Source organism: Symphalangus syndactylus, chromosome 9 (assembly GCF_028878055.3).
Source record: "Symphalangus syndactylus isolate Jambi chromosome 9, NHGRI_mSymSyn1-v2.1_pri, whole genome shotgun sequence".
NCBI lineage: Eukaryota > Metazoa > Chordata > Mammalia > Primates > Hylobatidae > Symphalangus > Symphalangus syndactylus.
The window spans coordinates 90,688,885-90,711,602 of NC_072431.2; positions in this window are offsets into that span (position 1 = coordinate 90,688,885).

Below are 22,718 nucleotides of genomic sequence, written 5' to 3' on the forward strand. Positions count from 1 at the left end.
AGTGGTCATGGCAGTGGACGTGGCCGAGGCAGTGATTGGAACCTTTTCTTGCCCTTATCTCTCTTGTTTTTTTTTTTTTTTTGACAGTCTTGCTCTGTCACCCAGGCTGAAGTGCAGTGGCGCAATCTCGGCTCACTGCAACCTCTGCCTTCCAGATTTATGCGATTCTCAGCCTCCTGAGTAGCTGGGATTACAGGAGTGCGCCACCATGCCTGGCAATTTTTTTATTTGTAGTAGAGATGGGGTTTCACCATGTTGGCCTGGCTGGTCTCAAATTCCTGACCTCAGGTGATCCACCTGCCTCGACCTCCCAAAGTGCTGGGATTACAGGCGTGAGCCACCGTGTCTGGCCAGGATGAGCATTTTAAAGCAAGCTCCAGACGTCATGAAATTTCACCCACAAACACTTCAGTATGCATATTTCGCTGATAAAAACCTTTTATTTCTTTCTACTTGTTTTTTTACCTTCTTTTAAAAAAATGTATTTGTTATTTTTTAGATCAACATCTCACCATGTTGCCCAGGCTGGTCTCAAACTCCTGGGCTCAAGCAATCCTCCCCCTTCAGCCTCCCAAACTGCTGGAATTACAGGCATGAGACACTGCACCTGGCCAAACCCTTTTAAAATATGATCATTATGCCATTATTGCATAACAATGTAATAACACTGCACATTGCACCAACAAATATAATTAGTAACATCTAAAACAATAATATAAGGTTTATAATAAATTAATAACACTCACTACCCAAACCATATTCAAATTTCATTGATTATCTCAAAAATGGCTTTTTATAGGATCCGAATAAAACCTACACGTTGATTTAGTTCTCATGGCTGTTAAGTCTTCAAGCAAATCTTTAATCTCCATAAACCTCAGTTTCTTCATCTGTAAAATGAGAATAATTAATACCCATCTCCTGGAGTGCGTTGGTTTCCTTGGGCTGCCTTAACAAGTTCCACAAATTCAGCGACTTAAAACAACAGAAATTTATTCTTTGGTAGTCTTGGAGGCCAGAAATCCAAAATCAAGGCATCAGCAGGGCCATAGTGTTCGAAGGCTTTAGGGAAGAACCTTCCTCACCTTTTCCAGCTTCTGGTGGCTGCTGGCCATCCTTGGCGTTTCTTGGCTTGTACATGCATCACTCAAGTTCTCGCCTATTATAACGACAGTCACCTTAGAGCACACCCTAATCCAGTGTGTCCTCATCTTAACGTAATTACATCCGCAGAAACCTTATTTCCAAATAAGGCTACATGCATAGGCACTAAGGGTTAGGACTTGAACAGATTTTTTAGGGATCACAGTTGAACCTATCACACATGATATTTGTATGGGGAAAATACAATACTGCTGTGGCAAGTAAGAATCACTTAATGAAGATGGTGGCAATGTTCAGTATCACTACTATAACAACAGATGACCACAGCTCCACTCCAATTAGAACAGTTGAGGAATATGACGTGACAAAAACAAACGGAGGCCAGGCAACTGTAGGAAACAGAAAGTTGTACAGAGAACGGCATTTTCCAACATTAATTAGAGGCCTGTGAGGAAAGGGAATTTGCCTGGGAGTCATAAGTTTATTTCCCTCTCTCTCCCTCTCTATTCTTAGAGATAGGATCTCTCTATGCTGTCCAGGCTGGAGTGCAATGCCTATTCACAGTCACGATCCCACTACTCATCAGCATAGGAGTTCTGACCTGTTCAGTTTCTGCCTGGACTGGTTCACCCATCCTTAGGCAACCTGGTGGTCCCCCATTCCCAGGAGGTCACCATATTGATGCTGAAATTAGTACAGATGACCGACTGGCATCGTGTACTATAGTCCAGGACTTCTTGGGCTCAAGTGATCTTCCCACCTCAGGAGTAGCTGGGACTACAGGCATGCACTGCTGTGCCCTACAGGAGTCAAAAGTTTAAGTGCTGCAACTTTGTCATCGGGAAGCTGTTTAACCAGAAAGACTACATCCCAGAGCTATTTATTTATTTATTTATTTATATCTTTTCTGTTCTCTTAGATGACTGGATCAGATAATCCCTGTATTCCTTTCCAGCTCTATTTTTCTGTGATTTGTTCATTACCCGAATTTTGTCAGAAGAAACTCAGAATTTTGAAATATTAGAGGCTTTTGCAAATAGAAAGTTGAATTGGAAGAGTAATCAAGATATCTTTGTAGGCCAGGTATGGTGGCTCACACCTGTAACTTTTGGGAGGCTGAGGCAGGCAGATCACTTGAGGTCAGGAGTTCGAGAGCAGCCTGACCAACATGGAGAAACCCCATCACTACTAAAAACACAAAATTAGCCGAGCTTGGTGGCACATGCCTGTAATTCCAGGTACTCGGGAGGCTGAGGCAGGAGAATCGCTTGAACCCAGGAGGTGGAGGTTTCGGTGAGCCAAGATTGCGCCATTGCACTCCAGCCTGGATAACAAGAGCAAAACTCCGTCTCAAAAAAAAAAAAAGAAAAAGAAAAAGATATCTTTGTAGATTTTTACTAAATTAAGAAGCAGTAAGCAATGAGTTTAAAAAAAAGAAAAAAATCTTTTACATTCTAAAATGCATTTCTGAGTCAAAGCTGTAGAACAGTATGGGGGAAATGTAGAAGTCTCCCATAATAATCCTTGATTCACATTGGCTTTCAAACAGTGAATCTATAGCTATAGCCCCAATTATAATTTGTGACAGAACTTCTTGCATATGTATTAGGTTGGTGCAAAAGTTATTGCGCTTTTTGCCATTAAAATGGCAAACCTGCAGTTACTTTTGCTCCAACCTAATAGAGTTGAAGAACCAATCCAGACCTTCAGTCTTCATTTGTGCAATTCCAGTTCTGTAATTAAATTAAATACTGTTCACTAAGTATTTGCAGCTCTCTACCTTTGGGGCACCTGGTAGGATTTGGGTTATGTAGCTCTTTTTGGTCAATGAAATTTGAGCAGGAATGACATGTGACCCTTCTGGGTAGAAAGCATTGCGTAATTCACCATGTTCACCTTCCCAATGTCCTGATGATCAAGGAAGCCACTGTTGAGAGGACACCACTGGCAGCCTGGGCCCTGAGTGGTGGCAGCAGCAAAGAGGCCCTGCAGCCCCACCTTGGACATGTAGCAAAAGTAGGAAATAAATGTGATTGCTGCAATTTGGGGGTTGGTTGTTACTGTGGCATAGGCCATTCTATCCTGGCTGACACAACATTTTTTTTAATACTAAAAAAGAAGCTGGGCCAAGCACAGTGACTCATGCCTGTAATCCCAACACTTTGGGAGGCCAGGATAGGGAGACTGCTTGAGGCCAGGAGTTCGAAACCAGCCTGGGTGACACAGTGAGATGTTGTCTCTACAAAAAATAAAAAATATTAGCCACGCTCTAGGCGCGGTGGCTCATGCCTGAAATCTCAGCACTTTGGGAGGCCGAGGCAGGTGGATCATGAGGTCAGGAGTTCGAGAGCAGCCTGACCAACATGGTGAAACCCCGTCTCTTCTAAAAATACAAAAATTAGCCAGGCGTGGTGGTACATGCCTGTAATCCCAGCTACTAAGGAGGCTGAGGCAGGAGAATCACTTGAACCCGGGAGGCAGAGGTTCAGTGAGCCGAGATTGCGCCACTGCACTCCAGCTTGGGCGACAGAGTGAGACTCCATGTCAAAGAAAAAAAAAATTAGCCAGGCACAGTGGCACATGTCTATAGTCCCAGCTACTTGGGAGGCTGAGGTGAGAGGCTTACTTGAGCTCCAGAGGTGGAGGCTGCAGCGTGCTGTGATGGAGCCACTGCACTCCAGCCTAGGTGACAGAGCAAGACCCTGTCTAAGAAATAAATAAATAAAAATAAAAAACAGGTTTCAAAAAAGTCAATTCTCTAGCAAACCAGGGCATTTCTATACTTCAGGAGCAAAAGGATTGTGATTTTTGGCCTGTAATTTAATTTCCCTTGCTTAACTTCATAATTATCTCACATGCTCCCTGAAGCCTTGAAGTCAGATCTCTGCCTACCCTTCATTCACATCCCCAAACCAGTTAAAGCAGAAATCAAGTTCCCACCTGCCCTGGACTTCCAAAGTGCTGAGATTACAGGAGTGAGCCACCACTCCTGGCCCCCAACTTTCTTTTCTTTTTTTGTTTCTTTTTCTGAGATGGAGTTTCGCTCTTGTTACCCAGGCTGGAGTGCAATGGGTCAATCTTGGCTCACTGCAACCTCTACCTTCCCAGTTCAAGCGATTCTCCTGCCTCAGCCTCCCGAGTAGCTGGGATTACAGGCATGCACCACCACGCCTGGCTAATTTTGTATTTTTAGTAGAGACAGGGTTTCTCCATGTTGGTCAGGCTGGTCTCGAACTCCCAACCTCAGGTGATCCGCCCACCTCAGCCACCCAAAGTGCTAGGATTACAGGCATAAGCCACTGCACCGGGCATTTTTTTTTTTTTTTAGACGGAGTCTTGCTCTGTCGCCAGGCTGGAGTGCAGTGGCACAATCTTGGCTCACTGCAATCTCTGCCTCCCGGGTTCAAGCAATTCCCCTGCCTCAGCTTCCTGAGTAGCTGGGACTACAGGCACCTCGCCACCATGCCTGGCTAATTTTTTGTATTTTAGTAGAGACGGGGTTTCACCATGTTGGCCAGGATGGTCTTGATCTCCTGACCTCATGATCCGCATGCCTCAGCCTCCCAAAGTGCTGAGATTACAGGCGTGAGCCACCACGCCCGGCCCCCACAACTTTCTTTAGGAGTCAAGCGAACTCACACCAAGCTGTGTGAAAAGTCACAGCTTTGTCTAGTTTAGACACAAAGAGGTTCTGGTTGTGACAAAACACAACATCTGTCCTCCTCCTCCTTCTTCCCTAATTCATTTGATGATATCTATTGACTGCCAACTGTGTGCCAGGCCCTGTGCAAGGTCCTGGAGAAAGGGCCCTTAAAAGCCACAGATCCTGCCTCCATGACTGACTGGCCACCTGTGCCCTTCCCTGATCCCTGCCCCTGCCTCCTGCACTCCTACCTCAGCCTTCATTATTTTCCTATCAATTTTCTTTTTCTTTTCTTTTCTCTTCTTTTCTTTTTTTTTTTAGATGGGAGTCTCACTCTATTACCCAAACTGGAGTGCAGTGGCGAGATCTCAGCTCCCTGCAACCTCTGCCTCCTGGGCTCAAGCGATCCTCCCACCTCAGCTTCCTGAGTAGCTGGGATCACAGGCATGTGTTACCACACCCAGCTAATGTTTGTATTTTTGGTAGAGATGGGGTTTCACCATGTTGCCCAGGCTGGTCTGAAACTCCTGACTTCAAGTGATCTGCCTGCCTCACCCCCCTAAAGTGCTGGGATTACAGGTGTGAGCCACCATGCCCGGCCCCCAACTTTCTTTAGGAGTCGCTTGAGCTCAAACCGGAAACTTCTGTTGCCAGATTATTAAATCTCAGGGTCTTTAGACAACTTCTGTGTAGTACGATACTTCTCAAACTGGTTTCTCTAATGATGTTCTTGGGCAGCTAAGAGTGTTGAGGTTGGGAAATCACTACCTCAAGAAATCAAAGATAATCTATAAAGCTTTTGGCTATGTATTATTACTAAATGTATAACATACCTTTATAATGTAAAGTAATTCAACTAAAGTAAAAATCACAAATGGAGGGTGATTGTGTTATTTTGACATTAGGTGCAATATTTCTTAAAATGAGGTCAGCAGATCCCAGGGCACAGGGAGTGGGGTGGGTTCTCTAGACATATTTTTGGGGGACGTGCATTCTCCAGTTTAGGAAGCACCAACACAGGGTAGTAGATCCCAAAGCTGGCTTTATATTGGAGACATTGGAGAATTTCTTTTCTCTTTCTTTCTCTCTCTTTCTTTTTTTTTTTTTCTTTCTTTCTTTCTTTCTTTCTTCTTTCTTTCTTTCTTTCTTTCTCCTTCCTTCCTTCCTTCCTTTCTTTCTCTCTCTCTTTCTCTCTCTCTTTCTTTTTTTTTTTTTGAGACAGGGTCTCATTATGTTGCCTAGGCTGGTCTTGAGCTCCTGAACTCAAGTGATCTACCTGCCTTGTCCTCCCAAAGTGCTGGGATTACGAAAATGAGCCACCGCCCCTGGCCTGATTTTCTCCTAAGGTTTCTACATAAATATGTCTTAGAGTTTTGTTTATTTATTTGCAGAAATTTGCATAAGTCTTAGAGTTAAAAAAAAAATTTTCCCCTCAGGATTTATACATTTTTCATTTACTTTAGATGATGTATTTGTTTACTCTAGCTGTTCTCCAGCCAAGCTATGTAAGTCTGTCTTACAGCAAGTGTTTTTGTCCACGTAACTCTTTTTTCTACATTTATGGTAAAATACACATAACACAAAATCTACCACCTTAAACATTTTTAAATTTACAGCTCAGTGGCATTAGGTTCATTAACATCACCATCACCACTACCCACCCTCAGAATTCTTTTTTCTTGCAAAACAGAAACTCTGTACCTACTAAACACTAATTCCCCATTCTCCCCCTCCAAACCCCTGGCAACCACTTTTCTACTTTTTGCCTCTGGGAATTTGGCTACTGTACGTACCTCATATAAGTAGAATCATACCATATTTGTCATTTTGTGATTGATTTATTTCACTTAGCGGAATATCCTTAAAGTTCATCCTTGTAGCATGTGTCAGAATTTCCTTCCTTTTTAAAATTTTTTTTTTTATTTTTTTGAGATGGAGTCTCACTCTGTTGCCCAGGTTGGAGTGCAGTGGCACAATCTCGGCTCACTGCAACCTCAGCCTCCAGGGATCAAGCAATTCTCCTGCCTCAGCCTCCCAAGTAGCTGGGATTGAAGGTGCGTGCCACCACACCCAGCTAATTTTCATATTTTTAGTAGAGATGGGGTTTCACGACGTTGGCCAAACTGGCCTTGAACTCCTGACCTCAGGTGATCTGCCCGCATTGGCCTCCCAAAGTGCTGGGATTATAGGGGTGAACCACCGCACCCGGCTGGCTTTGCCCATTTTTTAATCAGGTTGTTTTTGTTGTTATTGTTGTTGTTAAATTGCCCAAGTAACTCTTGGTGATTATGTTTCTCTAATTTCTGCCCTCCTCTTCCTTCCTTTAATTCTTTATATTTTGTCACCAAGTGTGTAGCTTCTTAGACCTCTGTTGGGTAGTTTCAGTATTCATTTAGGGATAACAACAACAACAAAAAAAAAATGAAAGAAAGAAAGCAAAAGAAATGTAGTTGCTCCCAGCTGGAATCTGGTAAAATACGTATTTCACAACCAAGTCTTGTAAGAAAGGATAATGTGACTCATATAAGCTGGAAAGTTTAGGAGATTTAAAGCTCAAAGTAGCGCTCAAAGTCACGTGGGTCCACCTCTTAGCTCTGTTTCTTCTGGTTTCACTCTATCCTGAGACAGCCTTTTCCAGGATGGTTTTAAGGTGGCTGCCAACAGCTACTTTCTTCTGTGTCCTCCCTGTCCCTCTTTCTCCTCCTCCTCTTCCTTCTCTACTTCCTACTTTCCCCTTTTCTTCTTCAGCAAACTTTATTTTGGCATTGTGAAAGGGAAATATCTTGGGCCTCCAAAATCACTAAGCTAAAGGGAAAAAGCAGCTAGGAACTGCTTAGAGCAAACCTGCCTCCCATTCTATTCAGTTGTCCCTCTGTTGACTGAGATAGATGCGTATCTGATTGCCTCCTTTGGAAAGGCTAATCAGAAACTCAGAAGAATGCAATTGTTTGTCTCTCACTTATCTGTGACCTGGAAGCCCCCTCCTGCTTCAGGTCTTCTCACTTTCACTTCGAGTTGTCCAGCCTTTCCAGACTGAACTAATGTACTTCTTACATGTATTGATTGATGTCTCATGTCTCCCTAAAATGTATAAAACCAAGCTGTGACACAACCACCTTGGGCACATGTTGTCAGGACTTCCTGAGACTGTGTCATGGGTGCACATCCTCGACCTTGACAAAGTAAACTTTCTTTGTTTCTTTTTTTTTTTTTTTTTTTTTTGAGACAAGAGTTTTGCTCTGTTGCCCAGGCTGGAGTGCAGTGGCATGATCTCGGCTCACTGCAACCTCTGCCTCCCAGGTTCAAGCAATTCGCCTGCCTCAGCCTCCTGAGTAGCTGCCATTACAGACGCCTGGCTAATTTTTGTATTTTTAGTAGAGACAGTGTTTCACCATCTTGGCTAGTCTGGTCTTGAACTCCTGACCTCGTGATCCACCCACCTCAGCCTCCCAAAGTGCTGGGATTATAGGTGTGAGCCACTGTGCCTGGCCTAAACTTTCAAAATTAACTGAGAACTCTCAGATTTTCTGGGTTTACATTTTGGTAACCAGAAGGGGTTTCTGAGTGGAGATATCCCTGACCTTTGACAAGCTTTAAATCAAAGTTAGCATGAGCTAACTTTATGGCTCAAACCAATAGGATAATTTGCTGAGGTCTGAGAGCACCCCCTCCAGAGAATCCCTGATCTCCCAAAAGTTGCTCGAGATCAAGCAACTCCTTTTTTTTTTTTTTTTTTTTTGAGTTTTACTTGCTTCCAACACAAGGAAGGCAAGTTTTTCCTGCTTCCATGATGATGGAATCGAACCAGTTCGATTCCAGCAGGAAAGATGAGTTTTTTCCCCTGCTTCTAGGATAGTAGACAGCAGTCTTTAGCCTGAGACCCATCCCTAGGTAAGTAACTGAATTGGGGTTTGTCTTGGCTAAAGATTAACAACAAGCTGGTGTTAATTTCCGCTTACACTTCAGCCTGAGACCCATTCCTAGGTAGGTAACTGAATTGGGGTTTGTCTTGGCTAAAGACTAACAACCAGCTGGTGTTAATTTCTGCTTACACTTACAGCACTCACGTTAGAAACAAGTTTCAGTGCCGCAAAAGAAATAGCTCTTGAACAGAAATTTTCTCAGCAAGGCAAATTTACTTCTGCAGAAGGGTGCAGCTTGCACCAGTCATGATCACAAGAGCACACCAAGTGGGATAGGGTGTAGGGGTTCAGTCAGGATGGAGGGAAAAATTGTAAAATAAACACAAACCTTCTTGGAAAGCTGGAAGGTTTTTGCAAAAGCCTCAGGATAGAGTTATGGCTGAAGGCAGCCTAATCCTCCTTGAGCTATAGCAAGGGTAATTAACATAGGAATGTAGAGGAGTCTATCTAAATAGCTTGTTGACTCACGTGGTCCTAAGACTAACCTTTGATCATCTGCAGGTGCATGATTGCTCTCTGCATGGTAATTACCTTCTAGTGGTATTTACTTGAGACTTTTGTCATTTAATGTGTGCCATATAAATGACAGAGGGCCAGCGAGTGGGGGCCATGGTTGCAAGTCTTTACAACCCTCTCTTGGGAGTCTGTAAATGGCCTGAACTCTTAGCATAATATCTGTGTCAGGATATTTATTCATCTGTTGTTGGGTCAGGGTCTGCAGGACAGACCCCTGCAGCTGGTGCCCTGTGTGAGGATCACTACAAAGGAAGCACGAAGGACACCCTGAAAATGAAGGTAAAAAAGGACCGCACGGTTACTGAGTAATCAGTAAGTCATTGGTGCCCACTCGGGATTTCCAAGTTCAGAGGGGATTGTTCAGGCTAAGGTTTCATCATGGGACAACAGTTATCAGCTCAGCAGAAACAGTATATAAAAGTATTGAAACAGCTGCTTAAAGCTAGTGGAGACTTGGTTTCGCAGGCTCATTTAAGGGACTTAATGCAAACTGTTGAATCCCAAACCCATGGTTTGCTGGAAAAGGCATGCTAGATGTAGAGCTCTGGGAACACGTGGGGAGAAATCTTAAACAACATTATGCACAAGGGCAATGGGTCTCAGTAACAGCTCTAACACTATGGGCTTTAAGGCGGCCCTGGCTCCATTATACACAGAAGAGCCTAAAAAGGGGAAGGAGAAAGAAATGTCACCTGCCTTACCGCCTCCTTTTCCCTCAGCCCCGATATCACTGGGCCAAAATAACAAAGAGGAAACAGAGGTTTTACCTAAGCCTCCTCCTCCTCCAATAGATAGGAAAAAGAACAGGAGATACACCACAGCTATGAGACCGTGTCTCAAGAAAGCACTTAACCTGCCTGGTAATGCAAGATCAGCAAGGCAATCAAGTACACAAACCCATTTCTTTTAATGCTTATAAAAAAGATAAGAAAAGGCATTAGAGGCCAGAGCTGCGCGGCCAAGCAAGTGGTAGGCAAAAGGGAAAGCTCGGTGGTGGGGAAGCTCGCAAACCCGGAGCCAGCAAGTGCTCCCAGGAACTTGGCCTGGGCAGAGGCAGCGACAAGAAGCCAGGCCCAGGTGGGGCTGGCCTGCTAGGGAGGGGCAGGAAGCGCACAGAGGAAGATCCGCCTGGCCAGCCGCAGCCACCTGGTGGTGGGGGGAGGGAGCAGCACACACAGAAAAAGCAGCACAAAATAAAGTGGTACAGACAAAAAGCGGCGGCAGCACCTAAGCAAGCGCTAAGCGGCTGCCACCCTGGGGCCCGGCTACTCAGCAATCCGGCTCCGTGGGCGGCCCGCCTGCTCAGCTCTCCGGCTCTGCGGGCGGCCCGAAGCAAAATTTCATGTGTTCCTTGTATACAAGCAACATCCCAAATTATAATTCTCTTTTAAAATTTAAGAACAATTTAAGAATTTGAAAGACCGCTTTTCTAATAATAACCACTGCTGTTATCACTCTCTTACCCCTGACATGGCTCTCTCAAAATCCAATGTAAGTAGAGCAATAACCTTTAAAGGGAGAGAAATTACAGATTCTAATAATAAGCTGCAAAATCTGTTTTCTATCTTAAAGGGCAATCTAGCCCTGGATTCTCCCAGATATTTAACCCCTGCAGCAAAAAGTGAAGTCAAGGACATAGAGCAAGCCATCTCTCAGAGGCAGCTAGACCGCATTGATCCATGGTATTCAATTCAATTGTTTATTTTTCCCACTAAACACCCCCCTACAGGGTTAATAGGACAGATGGCCCCCAGGCTACGTTTCCTAGAATGAGTTTTTTGCTCACATACCAGGACTAAAACACTATCTCCCTACATTCAGTTAATTACTAAAGTCATCTATTCAGGTCGCAAACGATGCAATAAGTTGCTAGGTTATGACCTTGTTGTCATCAGGATTCCTTTAAGTAAAAAGCAATTTGAAGCAGTATTGCCAGTATCTATTGATCTGCAAATAGCTTTCTCTGGTTACACAGGACAAATACAGTATGTCCTCCCTGCTGATAAACTCCTTCATTTCTTATCTGATACTCCAGTAATCTTGCCCACAAAAATAGTTCACCCCCCCCATATCTAATGCTTTAACACTGTTTACTGATGGTTCTGGTAAACTGTAAAAGCGGCAGTCTGGTGGAGACCACATAATTCAATCACTTGATCTGGGTTTACTAGCACTCAGAGAGCTGAGATTGGGGTCCTGATATTGGCCTTGGAAACTTTTTCCACTCAGCCCATCAATATTGTGAGTGACTTGGCTTACTCTGTTTATTTATTGCAGAACCTTGAAACAGCCCTTATTAAGCCCACTCTTGAGCCCACCCTGTGTGCTCTTTTTCTTTGACTTGAGCAATTGCTAGATCAACATACACAACCTATTTTTATCACACACATTTGAGTCCACAGCTCTCTGCCTGACCCATTGGCTTATAGCAATGGACAAGCAGACCTTCAGGTTATGACATCACTGCTTGACCAAGCCACCCAATTGCATCAATTTTTCCACCAAAATTGGTGAAACTTATCTAAACAATTTCAACTTACCCAGAGGCTGGCTAAAGAAATTATCCTACAATGCCCAGATTGCCAGCTCACAGGCACGTCCCCTCCTTCCACAGGTGTTAACCCTAGAGGACTAGAACCTAATCAGTTACAGCAAACAGATGTTACACACATCCCTGAATTTGGAAAACTTAGATATGTTCATGTATCCATTGATACCAACACTCATCTAATTAGTGCACATGCCCTTTCTGGAGAATCAACCTGATATGTCATTAAACATCTTCTTTTAACTTTTGCATTTATGGGGCAGCCCTCAAAAATTAAAACAGATAATGGTCCAGCTTATGCCAGCTCACAATTTCAACAATTTTGTCACATGTAGAATATCTAACATTCCACAGGCATCCCATATAACCCCCCAAAGACAAGCCATAGTAGAACGTGCCCACTCCACCCTTAAAAATATGCTCAAAATAAAAACAGAAAAGGGAGAGTATGGGTAAAGACTCTGCAACACTATTGGCACAAGCCTTATTTATCCTTAATTTTCTAAATTTAGATGACAAATTTCAATCAACTGTAGAAAAGCACTTTGCTAAAACCTGTCAAGGCATAGAACCTGCAGTTTTACGGAAAGATGTGAACAGTAATGTATGGTGTGGTCAAGTAAATTATTAAAGTGGGGAAGAGGGTATGCTTGTGTTCACAACCCCTCAGGTCCTCTTTGGATTCCAGCATGATGCGTCAAACCATACCACGGCGTGGCTAGGACCCAACCTGATACCAGAGATGAAGGAGCTGACCCCACAGGACCTGCAGTCCCAGACGACGCGGCTCCTGCCGACAACACAAGCCCCAGACTTTACCTGGGGTATGCTGAAGAGGACAACTCAGGAGGCTGAATGAATTCTGCTCCAGACACAGACACCATTTACTCAGACACCATTTACTCTAGATAATTTGTTCTTTGCTATGCTTTCTGTTGTACATTGCAACTCACGTAGAGTATTGATCCTTTTTATGTTCTCTCTTTATCTGCAACCTGTACCTGCTACACTCTATTGGGCTTGTATCTTAGATCCACCTTTCCTTCGCCCTGTCACCTGGGCAGACACCCCCTTCCCAGCCTATAATAATGTGACTGCTTGGCTGGGAGGGATAAATTCCCCCAGTGGCATCCCTCAATAATGGCATATGTTGGACTAAGGTGCCAGATAACACTACATATCACTGCACTATCCTCCCACTGTGTGTAAGCTATAAAGGTTCTAACCCTTACTATGTATCTGCCCAAACACAATTTTTGGCTACATCATGGCAAAGAAAATGCCTTAACAGCCTTAGCTGCAGGTAGCCTCAAACCAGGTAATGCAATCAATGCCGCTTTCCCAAACGTTCCTTCCAGTGCTAAAGGACAAAGCCAGGAAAGTAATGGATTTTACTTTAGCTGGGAGGTCTGTCATGGGGGACAAGCACTTAGGCTCCAGTTAGGCAATTATAATATCTTAGACTGGAGCCCCCATGGCCATTTGCAGGGGAGCCTTACTAATGTCCTCTTCTGTCATGGCATCAATCACAGTTTCATAGCCATGTCCTGTTCCCCTATGATTTGGGCTGATTGGGGGATGGGATATCCTAGACCCCAAGTAAAGTCCAAGAAACTTTATGGCACCTGGGACATCTTGGCACCTCCCTTGACACCTGGCATGGGACATATCATAATTCCAGTAACAACTATATTTTAACCTTTATTCATAATCACAGTGATCAGTGCCTGATTTGCACTACCCATCCATATGTTTTCCTTATGGGAACCCATATTTCTATTACACTCCAAAACTCCACGTTTGTGACCCAGGTGCAGGGACAGGCTTGGTTTGCTTATGTATCACTAATTACAGTATATCTAATCTAAATATTACTAGTGTCATGGTATTAAGGAGACAATCTGAGGCATTCCTACCAGTCAATTTGAGATACACTTGGCAGGGCTCCTCTGCCCTTGCCACCTTAGGACGTGCCCTGTCTCTATTCAGACACGAAAGAGTCATAGTTACATTTATGGCCTTTACAGCCTCAGCCATAGTCATGCTGGCAACTGCTATTGTTGCTGTGGCGTCTATTACTGAATCAGTACTAACAGCTGTCTTTGCAGATAACCTGGCCAAAAATGTATCTAATGAACTTCTCTTACAGCAGGGTACACATTAAAAAATTCTTGCATGTCTGCAAGCCCTCAAGGCTGCTTTGGAATATGTGGGGGAGCGACAAGATGCACTGGCATTCCAACAGCAATTAAACTGTGACTGGGAGCATAAACATATCTGTGTCACTTCTCTACCATGGAATCAATCAATCCATAGTTGGGATGAGGTGAAACAACATCTCTGGGGAACCTTTCATAACAATTCAGCAGCAGATGTAAACCAATTTAAAACTAAAATTTTAGAATCCTTTTCCGCTTTAGATCTACACACCCAACAAACAGCCATATAGAGGGGTGTGCAAGCTCATCTCTACTGGTTTGACCCCCGCTCCTGGGGGTCACTCTTTGACTGGAAAAGAATGTTGCTGATTATACTCATGATTGTCTTATGTTATTTACTAATTCTAAGATGCAAAGCCAGAATAAGAGCAATGACTGCCACACCTGACAAACCTGTTGCTGCATATATCTGCACTCTCCATTCAATAAGGCCTGTACAGAAAACAGAAAAGAGGGAGATGTAGGGGATCAGTCAGAATGGTGGGAAAAATTGTAAAATAAACACAAAGCTTCTTGGAAAGCTGGAAGGTTTTTGCAAAAGCCTCAGGATACAGTTATGGCTGAAGGCAGCCTAATCCTCTTTGAGCTATAGCAAGGGTAATTAACATAGGAATATGGAGGAGTCTATCTAAATAGCTTGTTACTCATGTGGTCCTAAGACAAACCTTTGACCATCCGCGGGTGCATGATTGCTCTCTACTCAGGGGTCGGCAATGGTAATTACCTTCTAGTGGTGTTTACTTGAGACTTTTGTCATTTAACGTGCGGCGTATAAATGCCGGGAGGGCCAGCAAGTTGGGACCATGGTTGCAACTCTTTACGACACTCTCCTGGGAGTCTGTAAGCTAGCCAGACTCTCAGCTGGACTGACATGCATAATATCTGTGTCAGTGTATGTTATTCATCTGTTGTTGGGTCAGGGTCTGTGGGATGGACACCTGCAGCAGGGCAGGGATTTTTATCCCTAGTGCAATTGGTTCCTACTGCTGTGTGCTTTCTCCATTGGCTGGGGTTGGACTGCATAGTCTAAACTGACCCAATTGGCTAATGTTTGAAATTGAACACAGCTATCTAGGAGGGAAGGGGAAGGCTATTCGTTATGGTGCAAGGCACATCTAGGCTTGTCAGGGCACGGCAAGGGCGGGAAGGATTGTTTACTACACATGGGTAACTATAGAAACTAGAGAAACAAAGAAGGGGAAGAACAGGGAATTAAAACTTTTTGAAGAGGAATTTATCATCTCTGACAATTTCCTCCTCTTGATTTTATAGTTTTTCCTCTTCAAAACGTCTCAGTATATCTTGGCCCTCTTCTTCTTGGGAGTCTAGAAGGAAGAGTTTATCTGAATAAGGCAGGGGTTAACTAAGGGAGGTTTTGGTGAAGCTGTTTCTATAAGTGTTTGCACTAAACCACGAATACAGAATATGATACAGCATCCTACAAAAATATACCTATAACGATTACAAGGGAGGTGAATATTGAGGTCATAATTCCTTTCCATTTCTCAAACCATTTTTCCATGAGGCTTGTAAAGGGGTCATTTATTCCAGAATTTTTAGCTAACTCATTTGATAAGGAGGTAAGGCCTTGTAAGGCTTTTGTTATTGTTCCATCAGGGGCAGTGTTATTAGGAATAAAAGTACAACATTGGACTCCAATCTTGACACAAACCCTGCCTTTTTCAGCTAATATCATGTCAAGAGCTATTCTATTTTCCCAGGCCATTTGGCTGGTAGGGCCTAATTGTTCAACTATTCCTTTAATAGCATCTCTAGTACAATTAACAAAGTGTTGGTAATTATAAAAGATATAATTTATCTTCTAAGCTACATTCTTGTTTACAGTTGATCACCAGAACAATATAGACTCGAATCCTGCAGCTGTTTGATTTCAGACTTTGAATTCATCTGGTACCCCTTGTGGTACTCTGACAGCATCTATATAAACATGAGGATCAAAGGATCCGTGAGAGACATCTCTCTTTTTGCGCTATTCTGTTATCAACTTTCCTGGTTGATGAAATGCCAAGGTGAAAGGGATAGCCAATTGAATTAGAGTGTAAGTGCTTCTCCAGTTACTTGTCAGAGTACCCAGCAATAGTCCCCTGTAATACCACCAAACATTTGCTTGGGGATGAACAAGGGCACACTGATCGGTAAGCTATTGAAAAGGCTTGGTTTCACTGCACCCTGTTAAGTCTCCAAGGAATGCTAACTTTTCCTCCTGCCGTGAAAGGCATGAGGTGAAATTAATATCAGGGGCTGGAGGCCGGATGGTACTCGGGGGCTGACCCGCAGGGCTCTTGACCTCAGGGAACAGCAGTGAAAGAGTCTTGCATGACTCATCACCTCAGATTGTGGGATTCTGGAAGACAGCTACTACACAGCTCATGCCCGGTCCATGAAAGGACCACCTCACGAGTGGAAAGGGGACAATTTGGGTCTCTGGCCTGCCTGTCACACAAGCATAACAGTTGCTTTTGTTTAGCGTGTGAACAGAATATTTAATCCATTCCAGCCAAGAATTTGTGTCCTGATATCCTGTTTCAATGGCTATAATTTGTTTTAAATCTTTAACCTCTATAACAGCTACTTTCAGTTTATCTTTGGGTATACAACGAGAAAAGGTTTGGTTAGCGGAGAACTTAGGAGAGGGACAAAAGGGTATACAGGAGGTAGGGAAGCAATGAAGTGCATTTCAAAGGATCCTGTGGGGTCCTTCCCTGAGACTTCTGCTCCTATACCATAGAAATGGCTTAATTAAGGGGAAGAACTCTGGGGAGCAGAGATGGTAATCTGTGCTGGATTACATTTGTTCAGCTGACAATTGGGAGGGGTAATTCCTTTAGTAAAATGAATATATGGTTTTAAGAAACTGCAAGCACCAGTTGGGGTGGTCCATCCTTGCTCTTTAGTATTTCATAGAACATTGGACCAACTTTGGCAGAGAAGCTCTGCTCTAAGAGGACAAGATTTCCAGTTCATACTGGAGTCTTAATCAAACTCTTCCCAAACTAACTTATCCCGGTTAACAAATGCCCAATCTGAGGAGAGCCAGGAAGGATGGAGCTACTTTTCTGAAGAGGAGAGTTGCTTTTGACTTGACAACTCTCCACAGGGTATAACAAGGCAAGCATCAAAGGTAATAGTTTGGGGTGAGCTTGACTTGGTTACATTAATGATAAGGAGACTAGGGATGGGGTAGGGGGAGGAAAGAAATACAGAATAAGGGGGTTAAACCCTCTTTAGCCTTAGCTTGGTAAGAGTTGGTCCTGGAACAAGGGTCCATGATTCTGGGAAGGGTGGTGCCCGCTTAACTCGAGTGTGATGAGTCCAGCCCTTCTTGGCAGTCCAAACTGCTGTATCAGTTGTTAAGAGCACTAAATAAGGTCCTTCCCAAGTGGGCTCACGCTTCCCTTCTTTCCAACTCCTGATGAGGATGTGATCTCTAGGCTGGTGGTAGTGAACTGGAAATTCAAGAGTTGGCATCTGGGCTAGAATGCCTTGAGTCCTAAGGGAGGAGAAGGCAGAAGACAGATCTAATAGATAGTTTTTGAGAAATTGAGTGAGGGTTTTCCCACTCAAAGGCAAATATGTCCCAGCTGTCCTCTGCTAACGAAGTCCAGAAGGCATCTTTTAAATGTACTACTGTAAACTACTCATGGCTGTATGGGATCCTACTGATAATAGTATAAGGATTGGGAACAAGAGGGAATGTAGTTTGGACTGTCTGATTAATAGCTCCAAGGTCTTGTGCTAACCAGTATGACCTGTCTGGCTTCTTTACAGGCAGTATTGGAGTGTTATAGGGAGACATACAGGGTTCAAGAAGCCCATCATGGAGAAGACCTTAAATTATAGGTTTTAAATTTACTCTGCCTTCTAAAGGAATAGGGTATTGCTTTCTCTTTACTACTTCCCCAGGGGTATTTAAATTAACATGAATCAGAGGAATCTGTAACTTTCCTTGACTCCCATCTTTTGACCATATCTTGGGATGAATGTGTTCTTTGTCTGAGGTGGTGAGCAAGTTTAGGGAGGGGTGGAATTTCCCATGATTGATTTGGAGGCCTAAGCCTAATTTTAGTGTTAAATCTCTTCCTAATAGATTTGCTCCTGCTTCCAGAATTAACAGAAATTTGATACTAGCTGATTGGTTTTTATATTTAACTTCTGTCTCCTACTTACTGATTCCTTCTCTAAATCCGTATTTTCATTCCTGGGTGTTATGTCTCCTCCCATCTCTCTCAGCCCCTATGTTCCAGCCAGGACAAAGCACTCTTAGTTGGTCTGGCAGAGAGGAGCTGAGCTGCTGGCAGGAGTGTGCTAATGGTGCTAGAAGGCCCTGACTGAAGCCAGCCACACCTTTGCAAGGACTCTGGCTGCTGTAAACATGTGGCTGGGCCGAAGTGGACAACACTGGGCACAAGAGCCCTCCAGAGTGGTCCCTTGACCAACCAGTCCCAGCTACCCAGCTTACATCCAAACTTGCCCTTCTTTCTCTTTCCTCGCCAGCTTCATAGTCATGCCAGGATGGGGTAAAATGACAAGCTTTTATCTACTTTAAGCAGTCATGCCACACTGCCAACAGTTTTCAAAGCATTATAGCCTTCAAAGAGATCCTTCCTTCCTTTCCTAATTTTAAGTTTCCAAGCTTTGCTTTTTGGTGCTCTTTATATGGCCTGGAAATTGGGGGCCTAGGCTCTTTTTAGGTTCTGGCCCCCTGAGTACTTTGTTGTATGGCAGACAGCAGAATTTTTGCCTTCTGCTTTTGTTTTTCTTTGTCCCTTCTTACATACTCTTTTTGAGCCTCCCTAAGAAGTTCACTCATGGGACAGTGTGGGAGATAAGTCAGAATGGCAGAAGAAATTATAGGAATAGAAAGAAGCAAACCTTGTTGGAAGGCCAGGAAGTTTGGCATAACTTCAGATAGTTTGGCTGAAGGCAGCCAGATTCTCTTTTCAGGAGCCAGAGAGCTTAGGGCACAGATACATAGGAATGTGGAGAAGTTTATCTAAAGAGCTTGTTTACTCATGTTGTCCTACAACTAACATTTGATCACTTATGGGCAGGATAGCTCTCCCGGGGTGGGGGTGACCAAATTAATTACCCACAGGTGTGTTGACTCAAAGCCTTTGTCATTAAAACTGTGCCAAATAAATGCCCACAGGGACAGCTAATTGGGGCTGTGGCTGCTGACTCTTTACACCACCTTCCTTGGTGTCTGTGAGCAGCTCAGATCCCTAGAGGCACTTTCACTGAATATCGGTGTCTGGGTATGTTATTCGTCCATCATGTGAACTGGGGTCTGCAGGACAGACCCCTGCAGGATGGTCTTTCCAATTTTCCATCTTTTGTAATTTATTTGAAATATCTGGCCAACGGTTAATAACAAAATGAAGTTTTAACATTCCCCATCCAAGAGGATCCTCAGGATCTAGATCAGCATACTTTCTCATTTGTTCCTTTGATCTGTCTAAAAATTCTATAGGCCCTTCATCTTCCCCATGCTGTATATCAAATGCCTGGGTAAGGTTCCGGATTTGGGGTACTGATTCTTTAATCTCTTTTATTATCATTTCCCTAAGGTCTTGCATATGTAGTGGGCTGCATTGTTATTGTCCCACTGGGGGTCTTTGGTGGGGAATTTTTGATCTGCTGCAGGAACGTTTTGGCCAGGAGGGTGTTCACATTCTCAGACTACCATAGCAGCTCTATAGATGATGCTTTTTTCTTCCCCTGAGAAGAGGATGCCTAGGATAGACATTAGCTCAGCCCAAGTATTAACTGTGGTCCTAGTAATTGGTCAATTTGGTTTGCTACCCCATAAGTGGCTTAAGCTAATAGTGGCTTAAGCTCTCTTTATAGGTTTTGTACTTCTCAGCTGGTTAAATGAGCATTTACAAAGCCAATGCCTCCTCCTCCTAGGGGCACCTCCCTCAAGGGGAAGAGAGCTGGAGCTGATTCCCCTGAGTAGAGGGGTAGGGGAAGTTCTGAATATCTTTTTTTCATTGCTCTATTTCACGTTAAAGGGCCTTTAGGGAAGGGTACTTAGGCTGGTAGTGAATGGGCTCTTGGGACAATTCCCAAGAGGCAGGATTATAAGGAGAGGGAGCAACAGGGGTGGGAGAAGGGTCTGGGACAGCAGCTGCTTAAGGGGGAGGAAAGTTAGGGATGTTTGGTGGGGGAAGGTGATCTAGCAGGTCCCAAGCCATAGATTGCTTGGGGTTAAGAGTTTCAGTTTTCTTAGAGGAAACATTCTCTGGCTTATGCTCATCTTTTTGAGCTTTTAGGGGGTAGAGAAGAAGAGGTCCTTGTCACCAACACAAGGCATAACCTATCTCTTCTTGGGAAACTGGACTCTTGTTATTAACATGTTCTATTAGAAGCTGACAAATCCAATCCTCATGTGACCCAAATTTTGGTCAGAAAACTGAGGGTTTGAGGATTGGTTCATGGGTCCAAATAAAACAACAATATTTTATCATTTGTTGCTTTTTCTTATGCTTAGTCCTTTCATTATTTTTCCAATACTTTAACATGAGACCTAGGGGACTCTCAAGGGGAATATCATTGCTGTTAGTTTTATCCTTTTCACTCCTTGTCTTACTTGAGGTATTTCCCATCTTGATGGTTTTGGGGTGAGGCTCTACTTGCCCTAGTGGAAATTTTTTGCCTTCCCCCCTACTGGAGGTTTGTGTGAGACTCAATACTCCCTACTGGAGATTTCTCACTTTTCCTTTCTTCTAGAGGCTCAACCCCTTGTATCAGGGATTTCCTGCCTTCCTTTTCTCTAGAGGCTCAAACCCCCCCCACCAGTGGAGGCTTCTTGCACTCTTTTCCTTTCATTTCATCCTCTCTGGCCACTTCCCCAAAGGGAACATCAGGTCCCTCTTAACATTGGTGGATCAGTATAAACTCTTGATGGGAGCTGAAAGGCTGTCATAAGTCATATGAGGTGACCACAGAACCTCAGATTGGACTCATTCATTCCACACCAGTAGTGCTTATTCACACTCTTTCAACTTTCAACCTCCAAGATGTCCTGACCACCAAGGAAATACTTTGTCACCCCTATGACATTTCTTACCTTGTTCTGTGCACAGAGTTGCCTGGTCACCATGGCATGTGATGATATTCTCGCCCCCCCCCCCCCCAAGTTGTTGATCTGTTTCTTCCTGTGTTGCTGAGAGTCCGGATTTATTTGTCACACTGGTTGGGTCTTGATTCCTTACCCCCAAGGCCACCACAATGAGGCAGTGGGGCATGCTTCCTCACGGGAGAAGACTGGACACTTTCCCAGAAGAGAATGGGAATCCCAGATGGGCCCCTAAATTTGTTAGAAACAAGTTTTGGTGATGCAGAAGAAATAGCTCTTGAACAGAAATTTTCTCAGCAAGGCAAATTTACTTCTGCAGAAGGATGCAGCTTGCACCAGTCATAATTGCAAGAGCACACTGGGTGGGGTAGGGCAGGGGTTTTTATCCCTAATGCAATTGGTTCCTACTGCTGTGTGCTTTCTCCATTGGCTGGGGTGGACTGCACAGTCTAAAGTGACCCAATTGGCTAATGTTTGAAATTGAACACAGCTATCTAGGCGGGAAAGGGAAGGCTATCCATTATGGTGCAAGGCATGTCTAGGCTTGTCAGGGCACGTCAGGGCGTGGCAAGGGTGGGAAGTGTTGTTTACAGCATGGGTAACTATAGAAACTAGAGAAACAAACAACTGGAAGAACAGGAAATTAAAACCTTTGGAAGTGGAATTTATCATCTCTGACACTCAGAAACTGTATAATTTGTGTGATCATTGTTAGTTTTGCTTAACTGTTTTGTTGTTTGTTTCTGTCTTGTTGGGTTTCTTTAGTGTGTGTGTTTTGGTCCTTTCCCCTATCAAATTTGACCAACCCTCTAGCTCATGAGCATTGAGTCCTCCAAACCCTCTAGCTCTTGAATGTAGAATCTTCCACTCCAAAGAAATAAGAGCGCCTTGCTCCCCTCAGCCTTTCAGGGCATTCTCAGGCAACTGAGAATCATGTGAAGGTGTCTGGGAGAAATGGTCCCTAAGATGTGCAGTGGCTCTAAAAATGTGTCCCCCTCAGAAGAATATACTTAGGATCTAGTCTCAGCTGGCAGGAGCATATAAGGAGCTGACCTTTCCCACACCTTAAGCCCCTGACACACTGTGCCAGGTAGCTGTGACACAGGTGGACTGAAATTGTTCAGGGGGTAATGGCCCCTGAAAAGCTAGTTCTGCAAGCTATATGTTGTGGGTCTGACACACGTCCCAACTTGGTCAAATCCAAAGGGGAACTCTAAATTATGGGGAACAAGGCCTCTGAAGGAGGAAGAAAATGGTCAGCAAAAGAAAAAAAAAAAGGAAAAGAGGAAAGATTTTTTTATTTTGACTACTAAAGGGGCATTATTTACATAACAAAGCCACCTTTTTGCCAGCCAGACCAAACTGAAAGAGCAATGGCTATACTTCTGAAAAAGCAGCATTTTGTCCTAGCTAAAATATGCTAATGAAAATTTAAAGGATTTTTTAAAGGGGCTCAATGGTTAAAAGTCAGCTTAATTAAAAGGTTAACATCCAAGATGTGTGTGTGTATGTGTGCATGTTTGTATTTAAAAGGCCTTCATGTTTTTGTTTTGTTTTTCTCACCTAGAACCTTGTCTTTTTTTGAGCAAACTTTTTTCTTTCTTCTCAGTTGACTGAATTATGTTTTCACCTGATTTTTTTTTTTTTTTTGACTAAAATAGTTATT